Source organism: Aethalodelphis obliquidens, unplaced genomic scaffold (assembly GCF_003676395.1).
Source record: "Aethalodelphis obliquidens isolate GAN/ISIS:26980383/991018 unplaced genomic scaffold, ASM367639v1 scaffold24, whole genome shotgun sequence".
In the NCBI taxonomy this organism is placed as follows: Eukaryota; Metazoa; Chordata; class Mammalia; order Artiodactyla; family Delphinidae; genus Aethalodelphis; species Aethalodelphis obliquidens.
This window is the reverse complement of record NW_020837968.1, coordinates 8866526-8879571: the sequence shown is the minus strand read 5'-3', so window position 1 is coordinate 8879571 and position 13046 is coordinate 8866526.

Sequence of the window (13046 nt, the reverse complement as noted above, 5' to 3'; positions counted from 1 at the left end):
ATCAGGCCTGAGACTCTGACTGGGAGGGCTGAGTTCAGGACATTGCCCCACCAGAGACCTCCCAGCTCCACGTAACATCAAACGATGAAAGCTCTCCCAGAGATCTCCATCTCAACGCTAAGACCCAGGTCCAATCAACGACGAGCAACCTACAGTGCTGGACACCCTATGCCAAACAACTAGCAAGACAGGAACACAATCCCACCCATTAGCAGAGAGGCTGCCTAAAAGCATAATAAGGTCACAGACACTCCAAAACACACCACCAGATGTGGTCCTGCCCACCAGAAACACAAGATCCACCCTCATCCACCAGAACAGGCACCAGTCCCTTCCAAGAGGAAGCCTACACAACCTACTGAACCAACCTGACTAATGGGGGGCAGACACCAAAAACAATGGGAACTACGAACCTGCAGCCTGTGAAAAGCAGACCCCAAACAGAGTAAGTTAAGTAAAATGAGAAGACAGAGCAATACACAGCAGATGAAGGAGCAAGGTCAAAACACACCAGACCAAACAAATGAAGAGGAAATAGGCAGTCTACCTGAAACAGAATTCAGCATAATGAAGTAAAGATGATCCAAAAATCTTAGAAACAGAATGTAGAAAATACAAGAAACATTTAACAAGGACCTAGAAGAACTAAAGAGCAAATGAACAACGATGAACAACACAATAAATGAAATTAAAAATTCTCTAGAAGGAATCAGTAGCAGAATAACTGAGGCAGAAGAACAGATAAGTGACCTGAAAGACAAAATAGTGGAAATAACTACTGCAGAGCAGAATAGAGAAAAAAGAATGAAAAGAATTGAGGACAGTCTCAGAGACCTCTGGGACAACATTAAATGCACCAACATTTGAATTATAGGGGTCCCAGAAGAAGAAAAGAAAAAGAAAGGGACTGAGAAAATATTTGAAGAGATTATAGTTGAAGACTTCCCTAATATGGGAACGGAAATAGTCAATTGAGTCCAGGAAGCACAGAGAGTCCCATATAGCAGAAATACAAGGAGAAACACACCAAGACACATGTTAATCAAATTATCAAAAATTAAATACAAAGAAAAAATATTAAAAGCACCAAGGGAAAAGCAAGAAATAACATACAAGGGAATCCCCATAAGGTTAACAGCTGATCTTTCAGCAGAAACTCTGCAAGCCAGAAGGGAGTGGCAGAACATATCTAAGTGATGAAAGGGAAAATCCTACAAAGAAGATTACTCTACCCACCAAGGATCTCATTCAGATTTGACAGAGAAATTAAAACCTTTACACACAAGCAAAAGTTAAGGAAATTCAGAACAACCAAGCCAGCTTTACAACAAATGCTAAAGGAACTTCTCTAGATGGGAAACACAAGAGAAGGAAAAGACCTACAATAACAATCCCAAAACAATTAAGAAAATGGTAATAGTAACATACATATCAATAACTACCTTAAATGTAAATGGATTAAGTGCTCCAACCAAAATACATAGACTGGCTGAATGGATACAAAAACAAGACCCATATATATGCTGTCTACAAGAGACCCACTTCAGACCTAGGGACACATACAGACTGAAAGTGAGAGGATGGAAAAAGATATTCCATGCAAATGGAAATTAAAAGAGAGCTGGAGCAGCAATTCTTATATCAGACAAAATAGACTTTAAAATAAAGACTATTACAAGAGACAAAGAAGGACACTACATAATGATCAAGGGATCAATCCAAGAAGATATAACAATTGTAAATATTTATGGAGCCAACATAGGAGCAACTTGATACATAAGGCAAATGCTAACAGCCATAAAAGGGAAAATTGAGAGTAACACCATAATAGGAGGAGACTTTAACACCCCACTTTGACGAATGGACAGATCATCCAAAATGAAAATAAATAAGGAAACACAAGCTTTAAAAGACACATTAAACAAGATGGACTTAATTGTAATTTATAGGACATTCCATCCAAAAACAACAGAATACACTTTCTTCTCAAGTGCTCATGGAACATTCTCCAGGATAGATCATATCTCAGGTCACAAATCAAGCCTTGGTAAATTTAAGAAAACTGAAATGATATCAAGAATCTTTTCTGAACACAATGCTATGAGACTAGATATCAGTTACAGGAAAAAAATCTGTAAAAAATACAGAAAAATCTGTAAAAAATACACATGGAAGCTAAACAATACACGACAAAATAACAAAGAGATCACTGAAGACAGCAAAGGGGAAATCAAAAAATACCTAGGAGCAAATGACAATGAAAACACAATGACCCAAAATCTATGGGATGCAGCAAAAGCAGTTCTAAGAGGGAGATTACAGCAACAAAATCCAACCTCAAGAAACAAGAAACATCTCAAATAAACAATCTAACTTTACACCTAAAGCAATTAGAGAAAGAACAAAATCCCCCAAAGTTAGCAGAAGGAAAGAAATCATAAAGATCAGATCAGAAATAAATGAAAAAGAAATGAAGGAAACAATAGCAAAATTAATAAAACTAAAAGCTGGTTCTTTGAGAAGATAAACAAAATTGATAAACTATTAGCCAGACTCATCAAGAAAAAGAGGGAGAAGACTCAAATCAATAGAATTAGAAATGAAAAAGGAGAAGTAACAACTGACACTGCAGAAATACAAAGGGTCATGAGAGATTCCTACAAGCAAATATATGCCAATAAAATGGACAACCTGGAAGAAATGGACAAATCCTTAGAAAAGCACAACCTTCGAGACTGAATCAGGCAGAAATAGAAAATATAAACAGACAAATCACAAGCACTGTAATTGAAACTGTGACTAAAAATCTTCCAACAAACAAAGGTCTAGGACCAGATGGCCTCACAGGTAAATTCTATCAAACATTTAGAGAAATATCTAACACTGATCCTGCACAAACTCTTCAAAAAAATTGCAGAGGGAGAAACACTCCCAACTCATTCTACGAGGTCACCATCACCCTGATAGCAAAACCAGACAAATATGTCACAAAAAAAGAAAACTATAGGCCAATGTCTCTGATGAACATAGATGCAAATATTCTCAACAAAATAGTGGAAGCAGAATCCAACAGCACATTAAAAGGATCATACAGCATGATCAAGTGGGGTTTATCCCAGGAATGCAAGGATTCTTCAGTATACGCAAATCAATCAGTGTGATATACCATATTAACAAATTGAAGAGGAAAAACTATATGATCATCTCAATAGAGATAGAAAAATCTTTTGACAAAATTCAATGCCCATTTATGACAAAAACTCTCCAGAAAGTAGGCATAGAAGGAAGTTACCTCAACATAATAAAGGCCATATATGACAAAATCACAGCCGACATCGTTCTCAATGGTGGAACACTGAAACCATCTCCTCTAAAATCAGGAAAAAGACAAGGTTGCCCACTCTCACCACTATTATTCAACATAGATTTGGCAGTTTTAGCCACAGCAATCAGAGAGGAAAAAGAAATAAAAGAAATCCAAATCGGAAAAGAAGAAGTAAAACGGTCACTGTTTGCAGATGACATGATACTATACATAGAGAACCCTAAAGATGCTACCAGAAAACTACTAGAGATAATCAATGAATTTGGTAAAGTAGCAGGATACAAAATAAATGTGCAGAAATCTCTTTAATTCCTATATACTAATGATGAAAAATCTGAAAGAGAAATTAAGGAAACACTCTCTTTTACCACTGCAACAAAAAAAATAAAATACCTACGGATAAACCTACCCAAGGAGACAAAAGACATGTATGCAGAAAACTATAAGACACTGATAAAAGAAATTAAAGATGGTACAAGCAGATGGAGAGCTATACCATGTTCTTGGATTTGAAGAACCAACATTGTGAAAATGACTATACTACCCAAAGCAATCTACAGATTCAAGACAATCCCTATCAAACAACCAAAGGCATTTTTCACAGAACTAGAACAAAGAATTTCACAATTTTTATGAAAACACAAAAGACCCCAGATAGTCTAAGCAATCTTGAGAAAGAAAAACGGAACTGGAGGAATCAGGCTCCCTGACTTCAGACTATACGTCAAAGCTATAGTAATCAAGACAGTATGGTATTGGCACAAAAACAGAAATATAGATCAATGGAACAGGATAGAAAGCCCAGAAATAAACCCACACACATATGGTCACCTAATCTTTGATAAAGGAGGCAAGAATATACAATGGAGAAAAGACAGCTTCTTCAGTAAGTGGTGCTGGAAAACTGCACAGCTGCATGTAAAAGAATGAAATTAGAACACCCCCTAACATCATACACAAAAATAAACTCAAAATGGATTAAAGACCTAAATGTAAGGCCAGAGACTATAAAACTCTTAGAGGAAAACATAGGCAGAACACTCTATGACATAAATCACAGCAAGATCTTTTTTGACCCACCTCCTAGAGAAATGGAAATAAAAACAAAAATAAACAAATGGGACCTAATGAAACTTAACAGCTTTTGCACAGCAAAGGAAACCATAACCAACATGAAAAGACAACCCTCAGAATGGGAGAAAATATTTGCAAATGAAGCAACTGACATAGGATTAATCTCCAAAATTTACAAGCAGCTCATGCAGCTCAATATCAATAAAACAAACCACCCAATCCAAAAATGGGCAGAAGACTAAATAGACATTTCTCCAAAGAAGATATACAGATTGCCAACAACCACATGAAAGGATGCTCAACATCACTAATCATTAGAGAAATGCAAATCAAAACTACAATGAGGTATCACCTCATACTGGTCAGAATGGCTATCATCAAAAATTCTACAAACAATAAATGCTGGAGAGGGTGTGGAGAAAAGGGAACCCTCTTGCGCTGTTTGTAGGAATGTAAATTGATACAGTCACTATAGAGAACACTATGGATGTTCCTTAAAAAACTAAAACTAGAACTACCATATGACCCAGCAATCCCACTACTGGGCATATACCCTGAGAAAACCATAATTCAAAAAGTGTCATGTACCACAGTGTTCACTGCAGCTCTACTTACAATAGCCAGGACATGGAAGCAACCTAAGTGTCCATCGACAGATGAATGGATAAAGAAGATGTGGCACATATATACAATGGAACATTGCTCAGCCATAAAAACAAATGAATTTGATTTATTTGTATTGAGATAGATGGACCTGGAGACTGTCATACAGAGTGAAGTAAGTCAGAAAGAGAAAAAGAAGTACCATGTGCTAACAGATATATTGAATCTTAAAAAAATAAAATAAAATAAAATAAAAAAGAAATGGTTCTGAAGAACCTGGGGGAGGACAGGATTAAAGACAAAGATGTAGAGAATGGACATGAGGACATGGGGAGGAGGAAGGGTAAACTGGGATGAAGTGAGAGAGTAGCATGGAAATATATACACTACCAAATGTAAAACAGGTAGCTAGTGGGAAGCAGACGCATAGCACAGGGAGATCAGCTTGGTGCTTTGTGTCCACCTAGAGAGGTGGGATAGGGTGCTTGGTGGGGAGACACAAGAAGGAGGAGTTATGAGGATATACATATGCATATAGCAGATTCACTTTGTTATAAAGCAGAAACACAGCATTGTAAAGCAATTATACTCCAATCAATAAAGATGTTTTAAAAAAATGGAATTCCATGATAACTTTAAATTCTAAAATATTGGTACACAAGTAATCACAAATATACTTTCTTTTAATACATTTTAATCCTGTAAGAAAGGTTTTTTTTAAAAATAATCCTTTTTATTAATCATAACATGGTAAAATATGTAACTGCTTTTTCTGAAAAGTGTTCCAAACTCTACATCTACAGATTATGAAAAATTCTTATGGAATTTTGTAATAAGTATGAATATTGGGTTAAGGAAATTTTATAGTCATGTTAGAGTGTCATCTAATTAATATTCACCATCCAGATTGCTGTAGTTCACAGTTCTTCTGTATATTTCAAATCAGGTGTGTACCATTTGTACTTAGAACCCCACAAAATGAATTATCCAAAGTCCATTGATTTTAAATTGTGTTTTGGTTCATAAACAAATAATTTCTTTTATATTTCTAGAAATTTATTGTATAAGAAATTATGTATCTGGATTTAGATATCATGTATAAATGAAAATGTCATTAAAAAAATTGGTAATGAGTTACTAAATTTGCAGTTGCTAAACACTGTTTTGTTAACTACTGATACCCCTTAACTCTTAAACTGTACCTGTTTTGTGAGAATGGATTGGAGAAGACCAAAAATGAAGAAGTGAGGTCAGTTTATCATAGTGGTAACATCATGAACTAGGGATTTTTAGTGGAGTTGGAAAGAAATAAATGGATTTGAGAAATGTTTAGGGCTGGGGAATGGGTAGAACTGACAACACTTGTTGATATATATAGTACTCTAAGTACATATAGTTACTCGATTCTAGCTCTGTTATGTTGAATATAACCGTAACTAGGTAAGTAAAACTTGGAAGTGATTGATTTATGTAGTAAGCTTTATTGCAATAGGGCTAGCGAAAGTACAAAAGATCTAATGAGTTTTGTGGATAATTAGACGTGATATTCTACTTTTATATTCTCACCAACTTTTTCCTAAGGAGTAAAAGAAAAGTATATTTCTGTTTTGTCAAACATAACAATAGGTGTTGTATAAGGTCTTTTGAATTGAAACTCATGGAATTTATTGACACTATAAAATTTAAAGATGTGATAATTTTGCCCTTGAGACAATAAACATACACTTATTAGAAGGTAAGTACAAACATATTACTTTGTACTTGATTCGTATTTTTTAAATTATAGCATGAAATTGAGACTTGGGAATACCCCCAAACTATATTTCTCCCTCTCTCTCTCTGTATATCTATATTATATAATATAGATATACAGTATCTCTTTTTTAAAAAAAACAATAGATTTTTAGTTAGTTTCTATTCCCTAGAAACCAGAAAATAATTTTTTAGTAACTAGGGATGTTAAAAAAAAAGCTTAAAATTTCGGTCATGTCTTCATGTTTGTTTAAGTCAATAATGTTTTATTTAAAGTAGCCTCAAAATGGTAATTCTTTTCTTCAAAAAAAAGAAGAAAAAAGAAAAAGAAACGTCTCCTAGTGATCTCCATTTTTTCAACCTGAGTCAGTGTGTAGAAGCTGAAATATATCCTCCCCGCCATGCACTGATTAACGGAGCATGTTTTTGTTTACTGAGGCAACAGTGACACATCTATTTCTTACAAAAGAGAGGTCAAAGGATGAAGATTAACATTATGAAATTGAGAGTTCAGAGAATATTCTTAATATTTTCAATTTTTGACTTCTGAATGAAAATATCTTTCATTAAAAAATAAATCTAGTTTTTTTAGCCAGAATGGGTTAGGAAGTTGATGCTTTGGTATATTCCTTCACTCAAATAAAAATTAATGGAAGATAAAACATAAGAAAGCAACATAGTCAATTTAAAAATAAGATTTACATTTTCAAAGCCAAGAAATCGAGCAGAAATGCAAAGAAATTAGCAGAAATAGAGCCATCTGACTGTTGGGCTCTGGGTGAAGACATAGGAAGGTCAGGAATTCTGGCTCCTCAGATCACTCTTTCCGTGACTATCTACATTTAGCTAAGAGGTAGGGTAGGTGCCTTTGTGAAAATAATTTGGAAGCATAGTGAAACAATGTCTGGATCTATCTAGTGTTCATGTCAAATTATGAAACACAGATTCAAGATTAGCCTCAGAATTGGATTGTGGCTTGATAACTGGAAGATCCTAGACACTTTTCGCACTAAGGACCCAGGATGGAGTGAGGTGGGTGGGGCATGCAGGTAAAACTGCTGGCAATGAAGCAATGAGAAGGGGGATGGAGGACTACAATGAGGATAACTTGGAAGGTAAAACCTACTCAAAATGATATGGGAATTTTGCCAGCAGACTGCTTTGAGACTTGAAATGTTACCCTTCCCTGGGTCTCCAGCCACCCACTGGCCTGCCCTGTAGATTCTGGACTTGCAGTCTCTACAATCCTGAGCAAATATCTTAAACTCTCTCCTCTCCCTCTTAGTCTCTCTCTTCAATCAGTAGATCTCATGATGTTCGTAATAATAATCAATGATATTATAACTGGTACTCTCCTAAATCTTTACCCTATGATATTGGCACTTTTATTACCCCATTTTACAGAAGAAGAAACAGAGGCAAAAAGGTTAAATAGATTGTACAAAGATACATAAAGTGTGTGTAGAAGATCCAGGGTTCAAACCAAGCCAGCTGATTTCTAAGTTCAAATTCTTGAAGAGAGAGATGAATATATCTATATATTTATATCTATCTATATTTATGTCTATATATATTCATAAGTTAAAAGATTAAAGGTAATACTTAATATTTTTAGACAGTAAGATGGGAAAGAATATTCGAGACTTCCCAAGATCAAACGTTAATTCACTATCAGGATACAAGCTCCCACGAGAGAATATTAAAAAGTTGAAAATCATTAGCTATTTCTTACATTTAACAGTGTAATGAATAAGTATTGCAACTGAAAAAAATGGATTTTTAGCCACTGATAATAGATTAAACTGAGAAGATGCATGTATCCTTGATCAAACTATCTCAAAGTTAAATTTTCTTTCTAAATACTGTGTAGCCCAGATATATTTATAACGTAATTCTTAAGGCCTTTAGGTAGAAATTTTTTTTTTTTTTTGTGGTACATGGGCCTCTCACTGTTGCGGCCTCTCCCGTTGCGGAGCACAGGCTCTGGACGCACAGGTTCCAGACGCACAGGCTAAGCGGCCATGGCTCATGGGCTTAGCTGCTCTGAGGCATGTGGGATCTTCCCAGACCGGGGCACAAACCTCCGTCCCCTGCATTGGCAGGCAGACTCTCAACCACTGCGCCACCAGGGAAGCCTGGTAGAAAATTTTTGAAGCAGAAATACTTTTTCTTTGGAACTTGGCTCTAGCTACCTAAGGAGGAGTGGATAACGGATACTTTAATAGGAATAAAGCAAGAGCAGAAATTTAAAAAATACTCCAATGAAGGTGACAACATTTTGAGATTTAACTTCACTGATCATAAGTCAATCCAATTTATTGATTCATAATTCCCTACAGAGTATGAAGATCTAAAATGAGGGAAAGGACATTTACAGAGATAGACAAAATGAAATGGAAGAGGACTATGTCCCAGATGAAGGGACAAGATAAAACCCCAGAAAAACAACTAAATGAAGTGGAGATGGACAAACTTCCAGAAAAAGAATTCAGAATAATGACAGTGAAGATGATCCTGGACCTCGGAAATAGAATGGAGGCAAAGATCGAGAAGATGCAAGAAACGTTTAACAAAAACCTAGAAGAATTAAAGAACACCTAGAAGAATGAAAGAACAATCAAGCAGAGATGAACAATACAATAACTGAAATGAAAAATACACTAGAAGGAATCAGTAGCAGAGTAACTGAGGCAGAAGAATGGATAAGTGACCTGACCTGGAAGACAAAATGGTGGAATTCACTGCCATGGAACAGAATAAAGAAAAAAGAATGAAAAGAAATAAAGATAGCCTAAGAGATGACTGGGACAACATAAAACACACCAATATTAGCATTATAGAGGTCCCAGAAGAAGAGAGAGAGAAAGGACCTGAGAAAATATTTGAAGAGTTATAGTAAAAGAAGAAGTATAGTCAAAAAATTCCCTAACATGGGAAAGGAAATAGCCACCCAAGTCCAGGAAGTGCAGAGAGTCCCAGGCTGGATAAACCGAGGCAGAAACATGCCAAGACACACAGTAAACAAATACACAAATATTAAAGACAAAGAAAAATTACTAAAAACAACAAGGGAAAAATGACAAATAACATACAAGGGAATTCCCATAAGGTTAACAGCTGACCTTTCAGCAGAAACTCTGCAAGCCAGAGGGGAGTGGTAGGACATATTTAACATGACAAAAGGGAAAATCCTACAACCAACATTACTCTAACCAGCAAGGAGTTCATTCAGATTCGACTGAAAAATCAAAAGATTTACACACAAGAAAAAGCTAAGAGAATTCAGCACCACCAAATCAGCTCTACAAAAAATGCTAAAGGAAGTTCTCTAAGTGGGAAACACAAGAGAAGAAAAGACCTACAAAAACCCAAAACAATTAAGAAAATGGTAATAGGAACATACATAACAATAATTACCTTAAATGTGAATGGATTCAATGCTCCAACCAAGAGCCACAGGCTCACTGAATGGATATGAAAAAAGGACCCATATATATGCTGTCTACAAGAGACCCACTTCCGACCTAGGGACACATACAGACTGAAAGTGAGGGGATGGAGAAAGATATTCCATGCAAATGGAAATCAAAAGAAAGCTGGAGTAGCAATTGTCATATCAGACCAAATAGACTTTAAAATAAAGGCTATTACAAGAGACAAAAAAGGACACTACATAATAATCAAGGGATCAATCCAAGAAGAAGATATAACAATTGTAAATATTTATGCACCCAACATAGGAGCACTTCAGTACATAAGGCAAATGTTAACAGCTATAAAATAGGAAATTGACAGTAACACAGTAATAGTGGGGGGACTTTAACAGCTCACATCCACCAATGGACAGGTGATCCAGACAGAAAATTAATGAAGAAACAAAAGCTTTAAATGACACACAGACCAAATATACTTATTTGATATTTATAAGACATTCCATCTGAAAACAGCAGATTACACTTTCTTCTCAAGTGCACACGGAACATTCTTGGGGATAGATCACATCTTGGTTTACAAATCAAGCCTCAGTAAATTTAAGAAAATTGAAATCATATAAAGCATCTTTTCTGATCACAACAGTATGAGATTAGAAATAACTTACAGGGAAAAGAATATAAAAAAACACAAACACATGGAAGCTAAAAAACACACTACTAAATAACCAAGAGATCACTGAAGAAATGAAAAAGGAAATCAAAAAATACCTAGAGACAAATGACAATGAAAACATGATGATCCAAAACCTATGGGATGCAGCAAAAGCAGTTCCAGAGGGAAGTTTATAGCAATCCAATCCTACCTCAAGAAACGAGAAAAAATTCAAATAAACAATCTATAATTTCCTTACACCTAAAGGAACTAGAGAAAGAAGAACAGAAAAAACCCAGAGGTAGTAGAAGGAAAGAAATCATAAAGATCAGAGCAGAAATAAATGAAAGAGAAACAAAGAAAACAGTAGCAAAGATCAATATTATTAAAAGCTGGTTCTTTGAGAAGATAAACAAAATTGATAAACCTTTAGCTAGACGCATCAAGAAAAAGGAGAGGACTCAATAAAATTAGAAATGAAAAAGGAGAAGTTACAATGGACACCACAGATATACAAAGTATCATAAGAGACTACTACAAGCAACTCTATGCCAATAAAATGGACAACCACAAAGAAATGGACAAATTCTTGGAAAGGTATAACCTTCCAAGATTGAACCAGGAAGAATAGAAAATATGAACAGACAAGTCACAAGTAACAAAATTGAAACTGTGATTAAAAATATTTCAACAAACCAAAGTCTAGGACCAGATGGCTTCACAGGTGCATTCTATCAAATATTTAGAGAAGGGATAACACCCATCTTTCTCAAACTCTTCCAGAAAATTGCAGAGGAAGGAACACTCCCAACTCATTCTACAAGGCCACCTTCACCCTGATAACAAAACCAGACAAAGATACTACAAAAAAAGAAAATTATAGGCAAATGTCACTGATGAATATAGACACAAAAATCCTCAGCAAAATACTAGCAAACAGAACCCAACAACGCATTAAAAGGATCATACACCATGATCAAGTGGGACTTATCCCAGGAATGCAAGGATTCTTCAACATACGCTAATCAATCAATGTGATACACCGTATTAACAAACTGAAGAATAAAAACCATATGAGCATCTCAATAGATGCAGAAAAAGAATGACAAATTTGACAAAATTCAACACCCATTTATGATAAAAACTCTCAAGAAGGTGGGCATGGAGGAAACCTACCTCAACATAATAAAGGCCATATATGACAAACCCACAGCAAACATCATTCTCAATGGTGAGAAACTGAAAGCATTTCCTCTAAGATCAGGAACAAGACAAGGATGTCCACTCTCACCACTCTTATTCAACATAGATTTGGAAGTCCTAGCCACGGCAATCAGAGAAGAGAAAGAAATAAAAGGAATACAAATTAGAAAAGAGGAAATAAATCTGTCACTGTTTGCAGATGACATGTTACTATACATAGATAATCCTAAAGATGCCACCAGAAAACTACTAGAGCTAATCAATGAATTTGGTAAAGCTGCAGGATACAAAATTAAGGCACAGGGCTTTCCTGGTGGTGCAGTGGTTGAGAGTCCACCTGCCAATGCAGGGGACACGGGTTCGTGCCCCGGTCTGGGAAGATCCCACATGCCGTGGAGCAGCTGGGCCCGTGAGCCATGGCCGCTGAGCCTATGCGTCCGGAGCCTGTGCTCCACAACGGGAGAGGACACAACAGTGAGAGGTCCACGTACTGCAAAAAAAAAAAAAAAAAAAATTAGGCACAGAAATCTCTTTCATTCCTATACACTAACAATGAAAGATCAGAAAGAGAAATTAAGGAGACACTCCCATTTACCACTGCAACAAAAAGAATAAAATAGCTAGGAATAAACCTACCTAAGGAGGTAAAAGACCTGTACTCAGAAAACTATAAGACACTGATGAAAGAAATCAAAGATGGCACAAATAGATGGAGAGATATACCATATTCTGGAATTGGAAGAATCAATATTGTGAAAATGACTATACTACCCAAAGCAATCTACAGATTCAATACAATCCCTATCAAATTACCAATGACATTTTTTACAGAACTAGAAAAAAAAATCTGAAAGTTTGTATGGAGATACAAAAGACCCCGAATGGCCAAAGCAATCTTGAGAATGACAAATGGAGCTGGAGGAATGAGGCTCCCTGACATCAGACTATACTACAAAGCTACAGTAATCAAGACAGCATGGTACTGGCACAAAAACAGAAATAT